General features: G+C 36.4%; 1 long non-coding RNA gene across 1 annotated transcript; it reads right to left on the bottom strand.

The window, feature by feature from the left end:
- Window positions 1–7,811: 7,811 nt before the first annotated feature.
- Window positions 7,812–11,966, bottom strand: LOC143160123 (uncharacterized). The gene is made up of 3 exons (XR_012995328.1): window positions 11,915–11,966; window positions 10,047–10,146; window positions 7,812–7,851 (listed from the first exon to the last, which is right to left on the bottom strand). It is a non-coding gene; the product is annotated as an uncharacterized LOC143160123 (long non-coding RNA).
- Between the last annotated feature and the right edge of the window lie 14,984 nt (window positions 11,967–26,950).

The raw sequence follows: 26,950 nt of genomic DNA, 5'->3' as shown, positions 1-26,950 counted from the left end.
AACTTAATAAAAGAAATGGTTCTCATGGGGTACAGAATTTATACACATGCTACCTAAGGTACCATTTAAAGACAGAACTTAGGGCAATATGTTGCAGGGAGTTATTAGTAGGTCTAATATCAATATAAAGAACAGTACTGTAACTAGCATAGTGACGTTACTGATTTATATGGCAGGAGCATCAGCAATTTTTTTGCCCTTCTATCATTGTGTTATAGCCTACTTCCTATTATTCATTTATCTCGGTTCCCACATAAAAAGTGTTACTAGTTCTTTTTGGTCTTCTTCCCAGCTTCAACATCCTGTCTTGATCTCTGCTTGGGCCGTTGACGGTAGCAATATTTTATATGAAAATGAAGCGCTGTTGACTACTTGTTCCAAGGCAGTTGCTTTTCCTTCACACTGATTTCAATTAACTGGGAAGAAAAAATACTCATATGTTATCGGGAAACGCAGATTTTCCTGTTCATTTCAAGCTGACTTGTGAATTCCACCTCTTAGGAGCTTTGGTTTTGTTTATTCTTTAGTCATCACTGAACATCTCATTTTTTTTCTTAGTAGTATGCACAGAGTGAAAGGAGGGAAAAACAGCAGCTGAAATCTAACAGGGAAAGAAAGTAGTTAGAATTGTGCCTTTCTGGACACCAGAACACCAAGAATCCATTTTATTGATATATGTGATGGGAAGAGAACTACATTGTAAAACTGTTACTATTTTTAAGGATTTTTACCGGGGCAGGGAAAGAGGAGTGAAAAAACCATTTTTTAATGTATTTCATCAAATGTTTGAAATTTGCAGAATGCCTTGCACATACGCTTGGTTTTTCCAAAGGTATACTGTCTTGCCAGTGCAGCCGTAGGTTTCCCTTGCCCAGATTACTTGCTTAGATCACGTTTTTCCCATTAACTTCTACAGCTTTACTGGTATCGGCTGAACTCTACTGCTATTAGAAAGGAGACGGAGAGCGAGGAATTCTGACATTAAAAACTCAGTGAGAAGGTCTCATCTTCTGTCTCCCACTAAGACACTCACCTATTGCTGTGCAACAGTAATGCTGGGAAGCATGCTCTCCCAGTTCTTCCAGTCTTCTTCCGTGGCTGTAAACACTATTATCTTTTTCCCTAGATGTGCCCACAGTAGCAGTTGAGTACCTTCTTTCTCTTTTAAAATCTAAGTCGTTAATTTCTTTCTTTTCACCTTCTTAAAAACCAGCCTTTGTTCTGTCTTACCTCTGCTTAGCAATCAGAAGTCAGAGGACAGGAGACAGCATCTTTATACAGCTTGAAGAGCAGCTCTATCAAGGTCTCAGCCCCAAAGATGCACTCCCAGGGCCACCCTACTGGAAGTGCTTTGCCTGTGCGTGGCATTTCCTTGTGGTTTATTTCTGTACCTTTTCTGTTTCCCTGTAAGAGATTCAGCAATAGTAACAAGACAAACACACAAACAAGTATGGTAAATATAGGCCCTACAGATGTTCTTGTCTTCAGGTTGGAGATATCTGTATACTTGATGTGAATGTTGAGAGCAATCGATAACTTCAGTTCTGTGGAAAAATATTGTCATTTCGCCCCCCTCATTTAAGGGGAAAAGTATTCAAAATCTAACAATTACATCGTTGCCAGAAATCTTATAAGGCAGCAGACGGAGGGTCTGGGTAAGGCCACAAAGCTGATTACTAAAAAGGAGCACGTACTTTACACGCTGCTGAAGTGTGTGGTAGACGTGCCATAACACATTTCAGCAGAACATACCTTTTTTTCGGACATAGTGCTCCTTGGAGCTGCTAGCTTTTCCCACTGATCTCCGTGCTTCCAGTCTCTTTACTAACCCCATAGCTTTAATTACTCCTCAAAAAAAGGAAGATAACTCATTCTATGTTTCTTTAAATTTTACCCTTTCCTCCTCTTTCCCTTTCCATACAACCCTGCGCAGAACGCTTGAGAAGAGAGGCTAAACCCAGCCTCTCCACTACCTTTATTTTCACCTGATAGTCGGGGGGGAGCGGTGCCCCCGCTTCGCCCCAGTTGGGGCTGGCAGAGCCAACACAAGATTTTGAGTACCCGGCCCCGCAGGTGCATTCCCTTCTGCTCTGCTGGTGCCACCCTCGACACCCCTGCTAAAGCCGATCACCCAAATGCTGGCCCCCGTTCAGCCCTACCAACCATGCTTCTGCCCTTTTGTAATAAATACCTTCTTTCCTGTGTGATAACAGGCATCATCATTCAGTTTGACTTTATGCTATAATGCTTTTCTAGTTATTCAGGAGACTAACCCACAGTATTACACCACCTCAGCAGAGGCTGGTTTTCCTCCCATTGAAGTCAATAGCAAAATTCTAGTAATAAAAAGAGAAACTGACTGCAGATGAACATTAACCATATCCTTTCAACATTTTTCTCTGCCTAATGGAGTATATTAAAGCTTCTCTGCATAACTTCTGAATAATACTGTATGCAATTTCATTATTAAAGTTTCACTTAATTTAATTCTGCTTTGAGGTTCTTGGTTAAAAATAAAATATGATTAATGCTTACAAAAGAGAATGAGAAATCTGGGTGTTAAGAATTCTGATAATGGCTACAGTTTCTGGGTAAATTGCTTCAGTAATTTTCATAGTAAAACACGTTAATGTTACCCTTGCTTATTGCAGTTCCCTACCCTAACAGTCACTGCTCTTCCCCATGATTCTTTTTAAAATTAATTAGTGTGGCATTTGGCTGCTTAATATAACACATTGAAAAAACAGTAGTTTTCCCTGAAGGTCATTAGTGGCTGTATACAACTGAAAGAACACGAACACCCAGTTGTAGGCGTTTATCCTGCCTGCATCATGAATGAATTTCAATTTTAGAGCAAAAAGAATTACCAGATCTCCCTCTGGCTGTCTGCTAAACCTGAATTTTCAAAAGAAGAAATCTCATACAGGCTAGGAGGACAAAGGACAACTGTGATGTGCTCCAGGTCCAGTCTGAACAGGGTGTCAGGATGCCCAGCATTTAATGACACTATTAGCAGATCTATTCCCAGCAGTGATTCTAAAAATCTACTAATGCTGTTTTGGATTAGACATTTGGATAGGAGCAGAAAAACACCTGAGACTGTGTTTCCAAAAACTGAGTTTTATAAATTCTTGATCTTCTTGACCCATGCAGGCTCATATCCTGGCTTCCCAGCAAATCAGTGGAAGCCTATTAGGATAATCAGGGATTCATTAGAGAAAGAAATTTGATCAAATGGGGTAAAGAAAGCCAGAAGCTGGAGCTTTCCTATGCCCTTCATGCCCTACTTTTCTGTTGTATGGATTTAGCTGGAATTTTTTTCACATAAGGTGTGTGTGGTTTCAGAGTCTATCTACATATTAGCATGTGGTAAAATATAATATAGTGATTAAACACAGTAGATGTAGTATGATAAAAACGGAAACAATAACTGTCAATCCAACAGAAGTGCCTTGGCTACATATCAAACTAACCAGTCCATCTTCTTTATAAATTATTATTAATTATTATTGTTATTATAGGAGCTTCATAATACCTTTCCCAGTGGTAGTACCTATGTAGGACTTGAATATAATGAGGTGATTTGGAATTCACAAAGAGAGGGGTCACCCTACAATTAAGGATGCAGATAATCACATTTTCCAATGGGTTTTGTTAATTCATATTTGGCCAAGACATTAAAAGCAATCATGGCATTAAGCTCTTACGGGTTTAAAAGAGGATCTTTTTAGATAAATAAATGTGCATGATAATAGATGCTTTTTAAAAATTGAAATTTATTCCACAGATGATCTGCAACAAAACTACTGAATTCCAAATGCTGGGGAAATTTGAATCTGCCTGCTAATCTAAACTTCACAGATAAATTTTAACTAAGCCTTATTAACTAGAAAGAACCTAATAAATGTGGTCCTTTTCCTAAAAATTATGCGATACTAGCCCCTGACCCAGAAAATAATCACCTTTGAGCATAATAAGTAGTTCTATTGAAATCAATAGAAATTCCCATAAAAGTAAAATATTAACTTAAGCATGTGTTTAGATCCTGTGAATAATTTGGACCTTACTTTTTATTTGAAACCTATCTTGAAAATAACAAGCCATAATGATCTAGAGAAGGAGATAAATTACAAAAAAAAAAGAGTCAGCAAATAACTGATATTACTTGCGGCAGCTGCAGGTTAACAAATCAAATCTAAACCAGTTATTGCCCTTAGACAAGAGGCAAATTCAGAGTAAGATCTTAGTCATGACTAGTGGAGCCAGAGGTACCATTATTGTGCTTTGCTAAATCTCTGTAGCCTTCATTTATAGTCACATATAACTTGGCATAAGGAATTCTCCTTTTACAGTCATGAATAAAAAATTAAATATTACTATTGACTATAGAAGTATCAATAAGATTCCCAAAGCAAAACCTATAGATAAACAAACAGAACATGTATATGACTAAAGATTGGTTTCCCAGCCTACATCCAACTCCACTTACAAAGACTTGTCATCCTTTTTGTAAATGTGGGCACAAAAAAAGGCAAAACTCTCATATACACTGTATCTATCTCCTTCCCACTCAACATATGCTTTGCTTTTATTTTTCAGATATATCTTTCCACTGAAGTAGGTATGTTCCCTAAGAAGGAATTTTTTTCTCTAGAATAAACGACAAAACGATGGAAAAAGGAAGATTTGAGGAGAGCTTCTACTGCTAATCATAAAATGTTTTGGTTGGCACAGGATGGTTAACAAATAGAAATTAATTTCATTTAGAAATAATAGGTAAAGGAATATTTTGTTTTTTGAGTAAGTATCAAACTGAACTATAACTTTTTATGGATAAGCCAGACTTGCTTATAATTTGCAACTCTATCACTTTAAGTCTCACCAGTGCAAGACTGGGAATCAGTTTAAATTATCCTACTAAAAATCAAAGTATGTGCTGGGGACAATTACAAAACCGTATAAATTCCTAAAGGCATGGAGCTATTTGTTACGTAAGTTAACATAAATCATGGCGACACTGCTGCAGCCAGCTACAAACAGAGTTTCCAGAAAGCAGATAAATTCTCCTGAGCAGAGATGCGTGTGAAACCAGCTACATACCACCTCCCTCAGCCTGAAAGCTATGCTGCAAAGGATTGCAGGATGCAGAAGTACATGCTGCCTGCCCAGGCACTGCTGAGAGTGGGAAGGAAGGACTAGAGCCATTACCAATCCTTCCTTTTTTAAGAAATCACACCTCCAGTAGGGAATGGAGCGAGTTTTAGAGCGCGCTCTGCTAATCATAACTTCTTTACTATTTGTTTCTCTATAAACAATAATTTTCCATCCGAGTCGGGAAGAAAAGTTACATTCAGTAATTTAATTTTGCTCTAAATATTTCTAATGGCCTATAATCAAAATTCTTGCTTCAGTGAGAAGATAAGGACACGAACTCAGATCCAGATGTTAAAGAATAAAGTGAAGAATACCAATATCATTTAAACAGTTGCTGATAGAAAACAAGCATTGCTTTCCATTTATAAGGCTCAATACACTAAGAAAATGAAGGGGAAATAAACCCAAAGTACACAAAAGTGTATGGTCATCAAGGGTTGTTTAAGCTCTTGATATTTAAGTAAGTTTTCTTTCAGGCAAGCTTGCTTTCGCCCCCCCACCATATTTCAATTTGCATCTCAGATGCATAAAGTATCTTTGTCAAGAGGTCCTCTTGTCTGGATCTTGAGGACTGCACAGTTTTTCAGTTCTGTGCAAATCAGGTTTGAGCTATTGTAGTACAACAAATGAGAAGTTCTTCATTACTCTACTAACCCAGTAACCCCATTTTGGAAAATCTAAATGCACAGCCAATAGTCTGTTTTATATTTCAGACTGGAAGCTTGTCAAAATTCTGACATAAGCTTGTGGCTTTTTATGACTACTAAAAGGGACATAATGATATGAAACTTCAGCTCTTGTAATCTGCGTCATTGCAGCACAGAATATCTTTACAACCATGCTCCTAATACTTTCTACAAATACTGTGGGTCATTGTTGGAACATATGAGCATTAAACAAGAGTCTAAAATATGAACTGCATGGATTAGTTAAGTAATAATGATGTATTTTTGCTCTCTTTCTGTGCCAGGGTACAAATCTTGGGTGTAGACAGAAATTCATAAAAGCCTTCGAGCAAAACCCAATTTGCTGCCCACTTTACATAATCCATGGGAAACATTCCTATAGGGTATAAAACCAAATCTAGCCAAATAGCTGTCAGGCAAAAAACTGAGAAAAAGCTAGCCTTTTGGCACAGAAGGTGCTTCTTGGTTTTAACATCAGCCAGTGGTAAAAGACTATGCTGAAGCAATCTGAAGACTTCAACATGAAGGACAAAGTGTAAACAGTAATTTACTGTTTACTGTAATGGTGTATTTGATCAAGTCCTGAATGAAGGGAAAATATTAGTTCTGCAGAGCAGTCCTCAGCTGACGTGCAAAATGGGTACTGGACCCAAATCTCAGGAACACTTTCAAATAAAACATGGAGTTAGAAATGCCAAAGCAGAAGCTACTAGCTTATATGGTTATATTTCAGCAGTCATCTCTAGTAACCCCAGGAATACCTTTCATTAGTCTTCTTATCCTACTGCATAAAACGACTGGTGAAAGACTTTTTCCCATTAGCTGGGACAGAATACAGCTCTGTCAGCAACTGATGTGCTCCAGCAGAATGTGAATCAGCCTCCGCCTCTCTCACATCAGCTTGACTTTCTCCACTCGTGAGTGCAAACACCTCGTCCGCTCTTGGAAACATCTGTTCATCCTCTAATGAGGAAGGAGGCAACGCTCTAATTTTATAGGTGGAATTCTATTAAAAAATTGATTTGTTCTCCAACCCACACCCTTGCAGTAGCTCAAACTACTAATCCTTCTCTTCCAGTTAGGATCTGTAATGGTAAAATACCACCCATTAGCTTATGGATTACCATGCTTGCAAAGCTCCCCTACTGTACTTCTTTGGAAAACAATATGACATTTGGAGTTGAGAAAGTTGAAAAAGCAAGGATTCTCCTTGGAGATAAACTTTTCTCTTGCTTTTGGGTTGCTACCAGGAAATCTGCAAGCCTCTTGATACCAGACCTACCTTCTCCCTTTTCTTCCTTTTTAATATTATTGACTCTCTTTTAATTATAGTGGCACCAAGAGACCCCAAATGCAATCAGTGACTCATTCTGCCAGTCTCTGTGAAGACATATGGTATGAGACAGTCCTTGCCCTGAAGAGCTTACAGTTTAAATAGGCAAGACAATAATGAGACACATTAGCATCGTTATCACCATCTCCCAGGTGGGAAATTGAGTCACAAAGATGAAAAGCAACATGCTCAAAATCACATGTCTACACCATACAGTGAAGCATGGTTCAGTCCTCTTGGAGTTAACAAACATTTAAGCTGATAAATTGACACAGTGGAAAGAAATGATGATGTGCCAGTTTGGGTCCAGAAGCCCAACAGACTGGAAATGCACCATTTTGGCCAAGACAACAAGCCCTGAAAGGAAGCATTGTATGAAGCACACTCACAGTACAACCAAGTCAGACCTCTGCACCACGCTTTCATTTCCATTCAGTCTGGGCGACTCAGGACACACTGCGCAGATACCCATGAAAAGTAGGTAGTGCAGAAATGGAAGTTATTCAAGACTTGATCAAATAGATTTCTTTAAAATCCACCTTCCATTCTTTTATGTCATTGTTTGTCCCCAAGGTGGGAAGTGGACCTTGTTTACAGACTTGCCTTCTCAGCAATCCTGTTGAGCTGGACTCCAAAGCATGGGCAGAAAATCCCCATGTTTTTCATAGCAGTAAAGATCTGAAAGTGAAGCCAAATGATAGGTTGTGCATCAGTTTGCGAATATCAGTTTGGGAAACCTGTTTAAAATGAAGAATATTGTACATATTTGAAAAATAATATGGTAAGCTAAAGAGCAAGAAGATTGCATATAGTTCTAATTCCTCTGAGGAAAAATAGTTTCCTGAAATGAACTTGTTTAAAAAATATTATACCAGAAATGAGAGGTTTCACTTGTCTTTTTGAAGTGAAGTTACACATGGTGGGTATATTGAATGAATAATATTCAGTGTTATTCATCAGTTCAGAGGCCACCGGATACTGAGTTATGTTGTCATATTAGTCTCTTTTCTCTATCATTTTTTTCTTTCATCTGATTAATAGCATATTAAATTTTGTTTCTTTTATCAAGAGATTTATCAATGATGCTGAGCTTTGTAAAATTTGTATTTTTTTTTTCCAAATTTAGTGAAAAAAAAATATTGCCATAGTGCCTTTTTGTGCATGATTTCTTTTTCCTGATAACCTCAGGCTATCTAGTGATCTTTGTAATAATTTTGAGTAGTCTTCCATTATAATTTTGAAGCACAAATTCATTTTCATAAAACCACTAAGAGTTATGAAGTAGATTCCCCCCAAAAAATCAGAAATTAGCATGGACTGTTGAGACAAAAGCACTTATTGTATCACTTTTGTTATACTTGATGTTTTTCAGTTTTGGTTACATATGATACATTATCCTTATTTTAAAAATACTGGAATATTATTGCTGCTTGTATTATCAGACAAGTAGTTTGGAGGTACTACAGTAGTACTTGATGTTTGTTATTTATCCTGATCTTCTTTTTCCATTCAACATTTTGATGAGAAAATACTGCATACCAAGCTGGTTAAGGTAATGCAATACTTCTACTCTAATTATTTACTTCTCAAACACACATGCAAAGCTTTCATATATTAATAATCTATTATATAAAGAAAATACGTACAGCAAGTCTTCAAAAGGAAAGTAAAATAAGCTAACATTTCTTTGAATGGTTAGTTTGCCTGAAGAAGTGAATCTGAAAGCCAAAGGGCTGGAAGAGATCTCCTGGATAAGGTCCGTGTCACACCATAGCCCTTTCATAAAGTCATCCAAACCCATTGTAAACTTTTCCTTACCACCCTTTTGAGTTACTACTTTTGGTAGCACCTCTTGATTGTATAAAATGAATGCTAATTTGAATTTTTTCCAATTAAAGTCATGCTACCTGTCATTCCTCATCTATAAAGTCAGACATTTGTTTCCATGATTCAAAAGAATATCACTGCATAACATAAAGACTACTTTACATATCAGTCAGTTACTTAAAGCAGTAGCTACATGTTCATGAATGAATCCTGATAAGTAGTCTGTGGGGGATCAAGAATGACATCCCATTTTCCAGATGGGAAGACTGAGGGAAAAAAGATTTCATTTCTAGTCCAAGCATACTGAAATCAACCTAAAAGATTCCCATTTTATTTTCTAAGCTTTGCTGTATCTACTGATTTAGAAGATCTGCAGACTGCGCAGAACAGTTACCATCTCCAGAGTTCACTCACCATATTTACTCGATGATCTACTAAAAGGTTATACAGGAACGTACGAGAGAATATAGGCACTCTGAATCAGAATTGGCCTGGCAAGATGTGGTGTTCACACTAGTCAGTTGTGATAAAGTTTTCTTTCAAATACGAAGTTTTCCCTTTTATATAGACTTTTACATTCTTTGGGTATTCACATCACCTCCAGAATAATTTGCATATCTATCTAATATTTAAGGAGGTATATGATGGCCTCTAGTGGTGCATATCAGCATGAAAATGCTGAACTGCTGCTCTATTTCCTCACAGTTTTAAAGATAGCATGTAAGAAAAACAAACATACATTTGAATTGGATCTTCTGAATTAGAAGAACAGCAGAATATGGCACACAGCAAAAAATGAATGTTTCATCACTTTTTGCTTGGTAACAAACAAAAAATTCCTTGAGCCAACATTATCACATTAGAATAATTTAAAAATATTCCAAATCTTTACCATTTCACATTGTTTTCTCTCTCCCAGGCTTTTGATCAATCTACACAGTTAAGCTTTAGCCTGCTGGTACTGTCACACACTAATTCATTGGGGTTACTGCGGATACTGAATGAGGTAAAATCCATCTATGATTTTCCATAGAGAAGGTGCTTACAGAGCAGATACTCTTGAGTCTGAATTAGTCCTTCATGTTGTCCTGGTTTCAGCTGGGACAGAGTTAATTTTCTTCCTAGAAAAGACTTTCATCATTGTATCTGTGAAATATTTTAAAAAGAAAGACAATACTTGGTAAATGAATTCCTAACAATGAAAACACCAGAATAAAATTTTACCGTACTAATTTTACCTTATTCTTACAAATGGCATCTCATAACCCAGAGAACTGTAAGAAGGCTCACACAGCTGATGTGATTTACTATCATACTAGAAAGTACAGACAGGTAGGCAATTAAATACTAATACATTTTTTATTAGGTTAAATATTAAACAACTATCTCTTTGTGCACATCCTCTTAAATCTATGTTTTGATATTTTTATTTCTACATGGCCAAAAACTTGATTTTGTCTTTCAAAGTGCTTAGCAAAAATGTCAACATTTATAGGTTAAAGTTTTAGGCAGTAATTTCAGCCTGAAGAGTTTCATGTATTCTTAGAATTAATAGTATGAGAATTCACAGATACTAATTAGTTTTTAAGCAACAATATGTAGGGTTTTTTTCAACCAAAGCAATTCACAATTTCCTGGCAAGTCTCTCTATCATGTTTTTAAAAAATCTGTTAACTAACAAATAAACTCGTAAACATTTCTGTTCAACAGAATGTGAATTTACAAGAATTTGAAAGGCAGAGCTACTGATCTCAGCCAGTGTCATCCATAGCTCTGCTTCAAGTGAGTTTTCAGAAACTAAGCCATACAATAGATAATTGCAGTAGCTTGTTCCCAAGGAAAATGCAGATATAAAAGGATATAGTGAGGCCATTCAAAGGAGTTTCTGAATACATCTTCCCTCTGTTATGCCAACCTTTTGCAAGAGCATCCTTCCCTATCCTAGGCTATCTGCAGTTACAGGGACTAATTTTTTTCCTTGTTCTGAAAGTCATTTCGCAAGTATTGTAAGAGAGATGGAAGACTGTAACGTCACAGACCCTTTTCCTGTAATTTCTGTATTTTTGTGAGGAAGGTTGTTCAGGTGCAATCAGGTTCTTTTTACTGGAAAACAGAGTTTCGAAATCTCAGCAACACAAATATTGCGAGATGCCTGTGAACTGCATAGACTGTCAGTAAGCAAAATGTTTTCACATCAGAACAGAGCATAAAACTATAGGCAAGGAAATGCCTAATCATATGGTAGGTAACTGATTAGGCCCTTACTGTCTATTAGCTTCTCCTAAGTGCAAAGGGTAGAGGTTGAATGATTTTCTCAAACACTTCTCATAAGTTTTCAAGTATACGTTTTTTCAGCTGTACCTTTTTCCTTGCAGTTTCTCACATTTCCCAGGGTCTTATGAATTTTCAGTATCTTACCACCTCTTTAGCTGCACACAGCTACTTCTGCTGCACAGTCCCCCCCTGAGCACTGTATCCCAAGTCTCAGGGTTAGTGAACCATGTTTTCGCTGAGCCAAAGTGAGTCTACTAGATGAAAACCAAGAAATGATCCTTTCACAAGGGGATTTTCTCTCTCACACTCTTTCCTCCTTTGCCTCCCCCCCCACCCCCCAGAATCACATCTCTACTCTCCCACTCTCTCTCCTTGGGATCTGGATGCCCAACACAGTGTGAAATATTAACTAGATAATGATTTTTATTTCCCTTGCAGGAGATCAGAGAAGCTACTAAGAAAACCATTGCTATGAAGCAGAATGCAGAGAGCGCCGTCATCTGAGGAGCAGTCACCAGCCGCTCTCTGTGCAGCAGTGATGTTAATGTACAATGCTCTATCTTAATAGCCATCTCAATTGGCTATTAAAATGCAGCACTGCACATTAAAATCACTACCCCACTGTTGCAGGAATACTTACCAAAGATGCAGTCCCTGAAAATTACCTTTCGGCTCAATGGAATGCTGCCATGCCAAATGAGCTGTCTCAGCTCCTCTAATTTTCTGCTAAAGAAATAAAACTCTTACTTTTTAATTTTGAGTTTACATGATTATGCTGAATGGTATATTCAGCCAAGACAACACAGACATAGCACATGTGTACTGCATGCAGTGCCTCAGAATTCAATAGCAGAAGTACCCTGAACCTCCTCAAGAAAATCATGCTAACTTCCAGAGGAGTTATTATTCCCAGTTTCTTTAAAGAATGCCTTTAAGAGCATCTGCTTGCAGGTATTGGAGAGAGGAGAACAGGAAAATGTAGCTGGTAAAAGTTTGTTTCTGGAAACTTCCAGGTTATAAGCAAATGAATTCTGAAAAGGTGGGATAACAGAGATGATGAAGGCTACAGGATGAATGTAGGGGTAAAAGACATGAATGGACTACAGTCAAAAAGAGGAAGTGGAGAGGCTGGTAGGCTGTATAATAAAGGGGGAGGATGAAGCTTAAAAAAGAATTGAGTCTTTTGATCCAGAGAGATGGTTTGTGGGACAACATTGTCTCATCTTCTGAGTACATAGATTCAGGTGAGAACAAGGAAAGCCACAGCGGCAGATGTAAAAGACAGAATGATGTAGTGAGCTCATGTTGCCCTCCCTGAGTCATAGTAGAAGATGATCAAAAGTCCAGTCAAAGAGATATCTGGAATATAGCAAAAATATGTTTCAACTGCATAAGCTTCAAAATGTAGGCAAGGTCTCTGCTTCAAATATCTACTGAGATGAATTGATCTGATTTGAAAGGTAAAAATACATCTGTTGATAGGCTTGAGCATCTTACCTCCTCTTTAGCTACATATAGCTACTACACATCTGCTGCTGCACAATCCAGCCCTCATAACCATAGCAGATCTGTCTGATCTGGTTTGAAAGGTGGAACTAGTTGGGGATATTCATATGAAACCAAGTTTCCTCAAAGAAGAGCTGATCCATAAACATTATGTTTTAAGTATACTGGGCATCACGAGCTTTGCTTAATCTTTTATCTGGATTCCTGATGTATCTGCCTAGAGGCCAGAGGCAACTGTACCTTTTGGCTTAAGTCAGACATAATTTATTAGTCTGCCCCAGAGCCAGGGACTCTTGAAGCTGCAGAGCAATAGCCCCAGGGAATCCGCTAACAGGGCTGTCTTGGATCTTGAGACCTTGAGGGAAACAAGCAGCTAGCCCAATGGAGTTGACAATGTTGGCAGTTTCGTTACTGGTGTCATCTGGGATGCTGACAAGGACATCAGTTTCAACTAAAAATCTAAAGGGACAGAAAGTTCTTATTTGTCAGAGAATTCAGATATGTGATTTCTCAGATTTAGCCTGAAACCAGTTCTCCTTGTCCCTCAAAATCCACACATGTGTAAACTAGAAACTGCTTTTTTGACAGCTCTACTGCAAAACTGATCTTTGTTTTTATATTTGTCTTTCTATAAGAATATAAAACTGATCAAGCTATAAAAAAACCACCCAACCAAACAAAAATATATTCTGAACTACTTGAATGGATAGGATGATGGTTTATACAACCTACTGCTAGAATTTGCCAATATCTGCCATTACAGTTAAGTAAAATTTGGAAAATGTTGTATAATTAGCTCTTCAAATAGAAAAAGCAAAAACACTGCTCTGCAGCAGAGATCACTCTCCCCCCTTTTTAGTCTGACATCCTCCATCAGTCTCCAGAAACACAGTAACACATCAGACTACAGAGTGACATCCAGCCTACACAAGAGTGTGGGAGCAAGCTGAGAGTAAGAAGCTCACTGTGCTCAAATGGAAGGAAAAGGTTTGGTCAGAAAAAAATCCTTTGGGATTTTGAACTTCGCAGAATGTGAATGAGGTTGATGGGACCTCTGGAGGTCATCTGGTCCAAACCCCCTGCTCAAGTAGGGCCATCTAGAGCTTGTTGCCCATGACCTTTCACTAGGAGGTGCTTCTTGCCCTTGTAACTTAGTTATCCTTTTCAATATCAGTTCAGAAAAGGCAAATACTTCTGAAATTAAGGGGGGGGGGGGGGGGGGGGGGAGGGAATAGTGCTCCAAATAGTCTAACAGACTCTGGGCTGGATTCCCCATTACCCAGCACCAAAGCCTGCATGACTTCAGGAAAGGGTGACAGTTGTCATGTATAACAGTGTCCAGCTGTCAAAGGAGAGACCAAATGAGCATCTGCCTTTAAAATAAAAATAAAATAAGTCTTACCTAAAAAACCAGAGTCTCTGCAGAAAGGAACACGGTGCTGCATCATGCCTTCCCCTTCTCCTTCCCTCCCCCTCCGCCCACTTCCAATTGTGCCTTAAATAATCTAAGCCACTGCTTTATGCAACACCAGTAGTAAGCACCAGGAAGATAATGCACTGGTGACCTTGGATTTTCCAGCCCATTACTCCTGACTGGTCTCCACAAGACTGCTACATTGCCACCTGCCACAAAACACCTCCTCCAATGTCGCGAGGAAGTCAAACTCTTTTCATGCTTACCCAGTCTTACCCCTGTTGTCACAGAGCGTTTTCTGTTGATCTGCAAATGGAAAGTGATCCGGGGCTGTCAGTGTGCTAAGGATCCTTCCTCCCTCCTATGCCTGCGTTTGTCACTTATCTGATAGGAGGTGCATAAGAAGAGAGGAAACATTTCCATTTTCATCCTGGTTAAAGGAGTATTTCAAATCAACAGATGCTGTGAGCTTTATAAAGAAATCAAAAGCCCAGTAAATATTACAATTTAAATATTTTTTCAGAAAGAAACCTAGATACTTGCAAGGCATAAAGATGCATACACAGTCTGAACGATTATGTCCAGAAAAAAGGGTCAAAACGATGTCCTCGCCAGTTGTAGCAATTTTTACATGCAAGCCATATTTGAAGTAATTAACATAGTTGTTTGCTTTTTTATTTCTACAAAAGCAGCTGACAGACTACCCAGAGACCCCAAAGAAAATTGCCTCAGGGGAAGACAAAAGCTGTCAACATCAAGCTGCAAAGATCTCTTTGAGGAGGAAAACAAATTCCCAGCAAGAGAAGTTGATATGCCCACTGATGAGCTGTTCAAATATGAAACACAGACACTTGGAAGGAGCCTGCTGCAAACACATCCATAGAAAAAACAGAACATTTGGCAAAAAAATTGGCATGAGAAAAAATGAAAACTGAAATCAAGCATAAGGGTGTGATGGAACCAAGAAATGCTGGCATGCCATACAGAGAAAAAAAGCTGAAGGGAAAGCAAATATGCCTAGCAAACTAAATACAAAAACATGTGCTGGCTGGCAACACCAGCTAAGACCTGGCTACTACTAGCAAGTAGTGATGCTACTTGATTCAAGTGTTAAGGGAGCATTCTGTGTCACACAGAAAAATGTGGTAGATGTGTTGATATTACTGTATTTTATTGAACTAATACAACAGCAACAACAAGAAAGGTTTAATAACGTACTCCAGAGAGTTAGTAGAGAATGTTCTCTTTCAAAAGCTTTTTAAATTCCTACAATGAATTTTCCACAAAAACAACATTTCCCATAGGCTTTGTTAATTTTTGTCTAAATACCTCAATTTTCTGTTAGACAGTGGAAAATAAAACAAATCATTTGGACCAATTCAGGTATTTTTCTCCTTTTGGTGGAGCTTCTTGTCTGAAGCTGACATTTCATGAGAGCAGCTTTACTTGAGATATTTAAATATTTCAGCAAAATTTAAAAGTAAAAATATGAACTTTGCATGCTCTTAAGGTCATAATTTGAACGTGTCACCATCTAGTGGCATCTTAGAGTCCTTGAGTATTCCTGTGAACAATTATTTAGGGACACTTTGTCAACTTATGTACCCTACTTATCCCCATGTCCTACTGGAGACAGATAAATCTTGGCATCCTTCGGAGGAGTGCCCCAGAGGAGCCAATCAGCTAAGAAAGGAGAAAGTTTCAATTTCTGTTATGGGAACTTAAGTTTTCTCTGCAGTCACATGGTCCATTGAAAAATGAGGAATCGGCAGAGTCCGCAAGTAGAAACTTCTATTTGAATGTATGTATCCAGCATGTAGGTAAAAAATAAAAATACCCGCCCTCTACGTCTACAAACATCAGGGAAGCCACACAAAAAAACCCCACAACACACAAGCTATTAATGAAAGCAACAAGATGTAAAAATACTTAATCTATGTAATTTGATCCCTTTTAGCTGTTTTATAAAGTAGTTCAGGCAGAGCTAAGATAATAATTCCACTACAGAAAAGGCAGTCATAAAACAGGGCAGGTAAAGCTGTGACAATAATGAAATGATCTAAGTAAAGCCTATTATCATCATTAATTTTCACTCACTTTCCACCACAGTGGGAAGACATTAACTTGCTAATATCTTCTATCCTATTCAAAAAGAAATGCATCCCTTGAGCAAATAAGCTAAATTATTAATTTCTTTGTATCAGGATTTATAAAATAATAATTATGAATTAAATGTGTGCATAACGTTTCTGGATGCAGTCTTTAGATGCAAAATGTGACTGATTGCTGTTTAAGAGAGTATCCTTGTCTGTTACTTTAGAAACTCTAAAGTCTGCTAAGCATCTTGAAAATCCAGATGTTTTTATAAAATACATCAGTAAAAAAGCTTGACTTATTTTACTAAACTTGTCTACTACTATAATTTTTTAGATATCCTCAAGACTTTTTTTGTAGTTAAGCGTGCTGTACAGGTAGAATTGTCACTATCAGTTTATTTTGTTAAACAAACTGAATAATGGCTCTGCCATACCTAAAGGAATGCAACAAGAAATGACTCGTGGTTTTGCTAAGAAATTTTGCCAAGCAGTTGTGACTGGGGCTCAAAAGCCAGTTTCTAAAATGAAATAATCAGTTGTCATATTCCTTCTGTGGAAGCTCTAATACCCTCTTCTGAGAATACAATGTGATGAACTTGACTGTAGCTATTCACTTCAGGTTTTAAAAGCACTTTACCAATAAATGGAAAATGTTAGGAGTTAATAGGCACAGATCAAAGATCTAAATCCATGTCATTTCATACACAGTTAGACTAAAAGTATTGCAAACATGGGGTTTTATTGTTCACATAGGAAAATAATTGCCTTCTGTAAGATTTCTTGGGCCTGGTAAACCTCTTGTTACATTTATGCCTGAGAAAATCTACAGCTTCCTAAATACATGCAAAGCTACAGACAACCGTTTAGTTCTGTGTTTTTTTCACGTGCTTTGAAGTCAGTTATCTTAAAGGCAAAACTGAAAAGATGCAATGATCTTTAAAAAAGTTCTCAGGTTTTCATAAAAATCTTTAGAACACCAATTTCCTCCATCCTCATTTCATTATTATCCACAACTCTCATTCATTATCCTTTTAGTGACTTTCAAAAGTAAGTGTGTACCCATTCACGTGAAGCATGTAAAAGAAATAAACAGCCTAATTTAACTCAGGAGAGCACTCAGCAAATTAAAGTTTCCCTGTAAATTGTAAAACCTGTAATTCTACTATAAAAACTAGTAAAACCCCCAGTACTTACAAGACCTCCTTTAGGACAGCATAAAAATCTTACTATTTATATGAACACAAGAGAAAAACACACCAACACCCCCTCCCCCCCAAGAACTCACCCTATTTTCCATAACTTGTTAAGTAAAATACATAATGTACTGCCCAAAAGTCTCCGTTGAAGAATTTGTCCAGCACCAAAAGTGGACACCAAAAACGGTATACCAAGGCATCAACAGTAATCAATGATCATATGCTTCAAGTATTTTCAATATCTGCAAACCAGAGATACAATTGCAGTCAGAAATTCAAATGACTTAAACTAAAATGCCTGTGTTTAAAAGGAATGTAGCTATACAAAGATGAAGTCTCTCACAAGATCTGTCCGCAGCAGATGATTAAAAAAAGTTTATCAAACTCTATATTCGATATACTAGAAAAAAGATCACCAGAGAGTTCTCCTAGATGTAAAATTTTATTTCTATTGCAGATTCCACTAAAACGTGAGAGACTAGAATCAAGATAAATTTCAACTTCAATAACTATAGAAAGTCTTAAATCTGTCACTCTGAAGCCATATGAAATAACTAAAAGAATCACAAGAGACATGAGAATTATGACTTTGAGGCAAAGCACACATTCAGTGGACCCCAACTGACTAAAGTAGATTTAACTGAACAACAATATAAATCCAAACCAGAAAATTATACGTGCCAACACATTTTAAATTCATAGTAACAATGCTTTTGTTGTTGATTCCAAAATACCTGAATTTCAACATCTTTAAAAACAAAAATAGAAAACTGAAAGGACATTTTGCAACTGTCTCTAACGTACTAAAACTTCCAATACTAATATTAGAGATCAAGACTTAATTTTATCTAGAATCTTACTCAGCAAGATTGTCAAGGGGGAAGACAGCAGGTAATAGAAATAACTACCGTGATGTATCAGAATTTGATTTAAATTGCACTCTAAGTTACACGCATTGCAATTCAAAACCATACATACCGGTGATTATATTCTTCAAAAGCAAAAGCACATCAGAATGATGACCTTGTTGAGGGAAACAAAGTACAATAAATGCTCTGAAGATATTCTTGATTCCAAGACAACTGAATGAATCAGGTCCTTAATAGAACTTCCAGAGCCATAAATTTTCCACAGCTACAAATCCCAGATGAATAAATCTGGTTTCTCTCATAGGTTTTGCTACTTTTAAAGGTAAGGGCTTGGCTCTCATGTCAAGAGCGTTAGACACAGTGACTTAGAGTGAACTAAGGAAGTGGAATAAAAATAGTTATCACTTTTGAAAATCTAGTAACGTGTCCTTCTGTAAGAACAGGAGTTCTAATTTGTTTGTCCCAAGGGCTGGTATTCCCCAAACAGGTGAGACGTAAGGCAATGTAAGAGGCAAATACGGGCTTAGACCATAGCTTAAAATATAAAATAAGCTTAGTAATGAAGACTTGCTTGAGAACAAACCATCTGCAGTTAATTGATTTCTTGCAGCAATTCTCTATTACGTCCCAAGTATAACAGGCTGAAGGTTTTTACTATTGGTAGCTGGTCTCCAGAACAAGAACTCTTCAAATGATGATTATCTAATACAAAGTTTAAAAAAACCCCAACAAACCCAAATTAAAAACCAAACCACTAAAAGAGTGCAATTAGCAAACAAACCAACCATCAGCTAAAAAGACAGACCATTTTTAAAGAGTCGTAGATTAAGTAGCTGACACATGCAACCCAAATAACTACATATCCCCCTAAAAACCAAGCCCCAAGCCCCCCAAAACAAACAAACAAAACACACTTAAAGGCTGATGCATAGTCCTGGGGATACCAGGAATAATTTTGTCCTTGAGATTCCAGAAGATTTTTCATTAGACCTTCCAAATATCTACTCAGCAGAAGCCCTTATACTACCTCATGTCTTTCTGGTGTGAATTGAGAAGGACATAATCCTGACAGACTCCTGCTTATTCATTTATTTTCTGTACTGGTTACCATTAAAGCATGGACCTACGTGGCCAGCTAGCTATAACATGCCTTCTGAACACACAATACTAAAGAATATAATAATTCCTGGATTCTGTAGAGCAAGTAAAAGTTATTTAACACTAGTGCATGCTAACATAATTTCCATGAAGCTATTAATTTGATATTACGTAGATCTGCACTTTGATTCATCGCATAAGAGCTGGTTGGAAACAGTTGTAGCAGGATGTGCAACTGAATGGATGAGAACTCAAACACTGAATGAGGCAGACCTTCGACAAATTACCCAGTAAAGCTTACAGAGAAAGACACTGAAATACTTTAACCTCATGTATTTGGGTTTTATTTTAAAGTGAACAATGTCAAAAATACGAGGAGAGTTTTTTACCTGGTATGAACTAATGAAGCTCCATGAAGGTCAAGGACTATAAGAGCTAGGGTTAAAAAAAAAAACAAACAAACAACCCAAACCAAACAACCTAAATAAAACTCACCAGAACATAAGAGGAACATCACATCCATTTAAAATAAAGAAGGCAAAAATTAAAGAAGAAAGAAAAAAGAAAAAGATAATTCAGACAACTCTGGCTGTACACCACCTCCATGATCATACATGATCCAAACAGGCAGAAAGGGAATTTGGACCTCTGTGGTGCAATTCTGTTCCCATTTACTGAGATGCAACTGCCCCTTAAGTCACTGGAAGTAAAGTCTGAGAGACAGAGGGCAAACTAACTCCTGAGTTACATTACAGACTACTCCCATCATTGATCTTTAAGCAATGTAGACTCAGGGAAACTGTTACTGAGGACGAGTCTCAGAGTACAAGTCGGCAGCTGAAATTTTCTAAAATTGCCACAAAATACACATTTACAAGTCCCCAAAAGCTTCATCACCAGCTGAAAGGGTGAATGGGAAATTACATGGTGGAAGCTGCTGTTGCAGAATTGCAGTAAACATGAATGATAGCACATAGGTAATATCATGGTACAACACACATAAAGTGTATTTTTACTTTAAAAATGTGGGAGGAAAGAAAATGAAAGATATCACCATTGGGAACAAATACAGAAGTTTCTTTATCAAAACTTCAATGGAAGTCAAGTGATGAATTTCAAAAGGGAATTTTGCTTCGCTAAGGAGAATTTCAATAAGAAATGAATAGTGGGTCAACACCTTCACTTTTTATTAGGTACTTCACTGCCAAAAAAAAATCCTTCCTTCCTCTGTTTGCACATTCTGCATTCTGAACAGAATGAAAACCTGCCTGAAAATTATAAATTCTCTTAATGCTGCTATTTTGCATTAATATATTATGTTAGCCTTAAATTATCGTGGTGGACAAAGTAGCTGAGCTGGCTTGCTTTCTACACTGGTATTCCCAAGGGGAAAATGCTGCTTGTTAAAGATAAAATCTTTTAATGTTTCCCTGAATGAGATGATGTAGAGAGCATTTTTTAAAGCATTAACAATGTTCTTATTATCCCAATATAATGTTTACACAGGATAATGACTGTTACCATACAATAACATAATACATAAACTAATACAAACGTATTATCTGTTAAGAAAAAAGAATCTTCCTCACACTACATTTCAAATGCAAGTATGCCGTCCAAAGACTACTTATTCTCATGTGGGCTTATGAACTGTTCAAACTCCACTGTTTACTTGACACTTTTTGATGCCTGGAAAGCGAAATATTGGAAGGCAGTATTTACTAATTGGGGTTCAAGAAGAACTCAGCAGTGCTGTTGGCTTTGGCGTGCACCGTGCCTCATTGCAAGAGTGGCAGAACTGCTGGTGCAGAACAGCAGCTTCATAAGGAAGCGAGCGAGAACACCCACACACAGCTTTCAAAACCTGGGATCTGCCTTTTTAGGTACTGTCTAGATCTGCACTGATTCAGTGAATATATTTTAAAAATAAATATTGCGTTCAGTTTCCTGGATGCCCGTCAATAAGAAGTCCCTAACACTCTGTGGGAGGAAAGATTAAAAAAAAAAAAATAATAAAGTAACTAAAATGGAACTAGAACAGAATGTGGGTGTTTAGTATAACAAGTACGCTTTGACAGGAATGTAAGCAGCTTGCAGAAAGTATTTAACTTGATTGGCAGAAATCTCTTAGAAGCAAATTAGCAATGCAAACTATTTAAAGGAAAATTAGAAATACAATTTAAGCATATTGGATGCCCATTAAGGACTGAATTATTTAAAACCCATCATACAGTATGATCCAGCAGTCCTCAAACCTACTAATTTTTTTTGGATCATTTATTTCCATCACAATTTAATCAAAGTAGTAGTTAAAGAGCAGGTTTGATGTGTCTGTATAAATCATATTATGAATTAATGGCCAAACAACAATAGTAAGTGTTAATTGGTCTGTAAGAAGCGAAGCTTATGTGTCTTCTGGTGTTTGACTTATGATTTTGCCCTATACTAGAATATCTGCATTGGCTTGAGAACTTTCCACCTTGATATCTCAATAGCCTCTTTTTTTTTTTATTGTGTGTCAAACTATGTTAATTATAACAGTGAGAGCAACATGGGGTTACCGGCAGGACTCTAGAATCAGTTTCTTTTTTCCTGAATAAGATGTCTTTTTGTCTCTTCTTCATTGTTACAGGGCAATAACCCAAAGAGATCGCTAAGCTACTCTTACAGGCCATCCATTTTACTGTCTCAACAAGTTCTATATCTAATATTATCATTTTTATGGGTAGGAAAAATATCTACTTAATAGCCATGAAAACTTGACTGGCTATCAGGATATTCAACCACTTCCTTTTATTTTTTTTATTAAAAAAAAGGGAAATCATCTTTTCTCTATTGTTGTGAAGAATTACTAGTTCTAGTACCATTACCAATTTAAGGTGGAGAGGTTTTTGTTTGTTGTATTATTTAACTTGTAGAGTATTTCTAAAAAAAAACCCCAACCAAACCCAAACCTACTCCATACGTTACAATTCAGAAAACTTTATATGAGTAAGAATACACAGTAAGATCAAATCTGAATTTATAAAAATATGTGTATTTCATCTAATACTTTTTCTGATGGATTCAGAAAAAAAGTCATGGATTCTAAGAGATTTCTGGAGGTTGTTCTTTACATTGCTACTGCAACATCAAACAAATTCACTCAGAGAGAGGTGGGAAGAAAGGAGGAAGAGGAGAGAAGCTAGTAAAATCATAATCTTTGTTCACTGAGCTTCTGGTAAAAGATGATAAAATACTAACTCTCAAAATACAGATGGAAGACATCTCCAGGGAAGGATCTAGGTTAAGTAAGGACTAAAACGTTTGCAGGAATGACCATCAGGTGATTTGTCTCATATCCACAGAACCAGTAAACCTGAAGCAGTCTCTCATTAGCTGTCCCATCAGGTTGCTGTTGATGAATATCAGAACTGAAACGTGTTGACTAAGAAACATGTCATTTTCCTGCTTCACCGGTTTTAAATGTTTGGAATGCCAGATTAAAATAATTTGTAATATTGTCTTTAATAATCCAGACTGATAACTGTGGTTTACCTGCTGTTCCAATTAAGAAATGCTTTATGACAGAACATAATATACTGGAAATAACATATCCACTTTTTCTTCTTCAAACAGTTGTAGAATAACAGTTACTCATTTTTTAAATAGTATTACATACATACTCATTTTAATTTCTCCAAAGTCAAGTAAATCGGGCAACGTGCACTTCCTGACCTTTCATGTCATGCACTCAGCTATAAACATATCTTATATTTATTATGTTTAATTAGCAAACTGGGAACATGTATTTTATACAAACTGTTATTTATAGAAGTATCTGTATACTTTATATATATTAATCGGACTAGGAGAGGCAGAAACATGCCAGTCAAAAGAGAACTGAATGAGGTAAAATTCCCAGAGCATGTATTACATTTCAAGTCTTTATACTTTTCCCTTTTTCAACAAGTTGTCTGAAATATTTTCTTTAAATAAACCATTTCATATTGAATTCTATTTCCTTGTTCCATAAAGTTTCTGCAAACAGCAACCCTGCAAGAAAACCCAAAACATACACAAAAGGATCATTCCCTTCTTGCCTAATATTTCTGTCTCTGTGTCTGGTGAAAAATCAGTGCAAGAAAGTGGTGTCTAATTCTACCATTTTTTCCTGCTTAAAAAAAAAAAAAGAGAGAGAGAAAAAAGGCAATACAAGTTAACAAGTTTTCTGAAGAAACAATTATTTTTGATTCCTGTACAAGGAATAGGCAGAGATTAAGCTACAAGGGTAAAACTATGGAGTAGTCTCTGATAAAAGGAGGAATCTACGGTGTTCGATCTTGCACAGTTATCTAAAGACCTTTCTAATTTATATGTTAAAGTTTCTCACACAAAAATATTTTTTATGCACAATGGGCATCTGAAATAGTTGTAGAGGAATTCTAATACTATATTAATTATTCTCTCTTCTGTAATAATAATAAAAAATGAAGATATTGGAATAAAATATGCCATTTTACAAATGCTTTAAAGAGACAGTAACTCTAGTCCAACTGGTGCACTAAGGATATGCAAATGAACATCTACATACCGTTTGTAATTCCTATGGTTCCCAAGCTGCCAAACACAAAGGCTGCTACGGTACTTCAACTCAGCAGACTACTCTATAAAAACACATCTGTTATCAGCACATTAATAAAAAGGCCTTTCCATAATACACATTAACATGTTAATATGCTCAATTTTATTTTTAACTTTTGTCAGTTTTCAAGCAACTTTTTGACAAAGAAAAGTTTAGGAAAGAAAAAAGACAAAAATTGTGGTCTGGAACAAGAGAAATCCACAACCTTGACAAATCTTCAGTATTTCCTGGTTTAGTGTGTCTGGGTGCATTTAGCAATTTAATGTAAACTAATGAAGCTAGGCTTTTTAGTTCTACTTGTGAATACAACCATCAGAGTACAAACTGAATTAATTATCCTGGTGAATCTATAAATCATATTAGTGCGTCCAGTTATTCTAACAGGCTTGTAAGTTCTTTTAACCACTTCTGTACTTACTTAGCTCCAACTGCTCTTATTTTGTAAGTTAAAGGTAACCTTGCCCCTATCCATATGAAGATAAATTTTCTAAAGCGGTACCGCTGCTGACCACACACACTGTGGCACCAGGATAACTTGATTAGTTTTATGTGGGACCTTAGCAGACAAGGAAAGAATAAATACTTTAAAAAGTGATGGTCAGCTTGACAAACATATGCCTGCTATGGTTTTTGTGAATTTGATATGAAGAAAATGAGAGGTAATTTCTAACTTTCTTGAAAATGTATGTAGACCAAGTTACCAGTCAATGAATAAGTAGAGGAAAGACAAGGTGTTTTCATTGTGCAGGCAGACACTGCCTCAGCATCCCAATTTTTTAAGCCCATTTTAGGTAACAGATGCACATCCAATGTGACGCAGAATATACACACAGAATTCTAGTAAACACCCTGCAGTTCTTACTTAATCCTTTATCTTTCCATAAAATAGAAACTGGATAAACCTAGATTAATCTAATAGGTTGCCCTAAATTCAGCAGATTCCAAACATGGGAAGGAATGCTTTGTAAATTTAAAGACTTATTACAAATAACGGTGCCATAAGGCCTTTTAAAAACTCAAAAATCAGAAGCTGATCACTGCATTTTTATCACACAGTGATTAAAGAAACTCAATAACAGTGTAAGATCAACAATTCAAACTAAATAAAAATAATGAGAAATTACCAAGAGTCTCACTAATAACCTCTCTTAGAGGGTAACTCCAGTGCAGGATTAAAGAATAATTCTTATTTTCAAAATAAGGGGTGTTTTTAAAACAGACAATAAGCAAAATTGAGTATCAATCCAAAAGTTATCAGCACAACTGAAGGAAACGTCATGCAAACTGTCCCTTTCATATACCACCTCTAATGCTAATTTGCCTGAGTTTTCCAGTGTCTCTTCTAACTTGTACCAGACTACACATCTGAATGCTTCTATTCTCAATACTTTCATAAGTTACAATGAAAAAATACAGAGATTTTGCCACAAACATAATCGTGCCAGGTAACGACCATTTAATTTACACCGATTACTCTGTCTTCTCAATTGTAAATGTAATGGCGTTGATCCCTCTATCTTGTCCATTGCTACAGCTCATGAGAAACTTCAACATGAAGAATGGAATTACATGTGTATAATATTGATGGAAACAGAGGATCCAGTGAATTACAAAGATGAGATATTGATCAATCGTCTATGTCCAGATACTCATTAAATAGACCCTCAGAGCAAATAACCAGAAAAGTATGTTCTAAATAATGAAAGGTATTCTTCCCCAATCCACAAATACTTTAAGTAGCACTTCATGTCATAAGTTAGGTTAGTTTTCCCAGTGACAAAAAAAAAGTTCAAATATCAGGAAACTTCACCTTGGAAAATGTTGTTGTATTTGAACATCAGGTTTTTACTTTCAAAAGATATCCTACATCCCAAGTATAGCACCAGCATGTCCTGTTCTCACCTTGCATGCAATTCTTTGTTCTTTTCATGTCTATTTGTCCTGCAAAAATATTTCTTAGCTCCAGCTGGTGTTAAGGGGACTGTATAGGTCAAAGGACATGAACCTTTTGAAGCTGAATAAAACCTTGAAATTAAATAACTGAATGCCTAAAGAATACCATATATGTGGAGAAGAGGAAAAAAAAAAGAAGTCACTATATATTTTGTATTTTCTATATTCCCCCACCCCCCGAACAATACATATCTCACTGATTTTACTAATTATCACCAATATAGCACCAGCAAATCTATTCAGTACTGGGAACAATTTTAAACACATTTAGGGTTTTTTTAATAAATACTCAATCATCTTTTTTCTTCATTTATTATTGTAGCACAACCCCCCCAAGTTTTAGTTCAAGTGAGATATGAATGAATTTAAAAGTTTACAATTAAAGAATCAACTTCTAATTCTGCAAACATTAACATACGTGTGCAGTATAAGTACCGGGTAACCCCACAGACACCAGAGAGCTGTTCATCTGAGGCCAAAAGTTTCCTACTGCAAATGCCTTAAGTGACAAAATGCAAGCCAAACACTTTCTATCACAATTATTTATATGCATGAATATCCAAAGGGAATAACTACTCACATATATAAAACTACTTCAAATGAGGGAAAAAAAAACCTAATCACAATTAATGTCCACATTATCATTTCTAAAATACTTCTTTTCAAATATAATACAATTCAGTACATAACATTTTATTAAATTTATAAATACTTGCTCAAAGTCAAATATAAACAGAGTATAAAATATGTATTAAATCGTTATTAAAAAATTATTAAAGTAGTATTATTTAAAATTATACAATGAATGCATAGATCATAATTTGATTTAGATCGTTGTAGTGGAAAATATTTTGAACAAATGAAATATATTTATGTGAAAGACCACTCAAATGCTAACTGAAAATAGATATTGAAAGGAA

Source organism: Aptenodytes patagonicus, chromosome 4, assembly GCF_965638725.1.
Source record: "Aptenodytes patagonicus chromosome 4, bAptPat1.pri.cur, whole genome shotgun sequence".
Taxonomy (NCBI): domain Eukaryota; kingdom Metazoa; phylum Chordata; class Aves; order Sphenisciformes; family Spheniscidae; genus Aptenodytes; species Aptenodytes patagonicus.
Note: the sequence above shows the minus strand (reverse complement) of the source record. Positions and strands in the feature narration are given on the sequence as shown.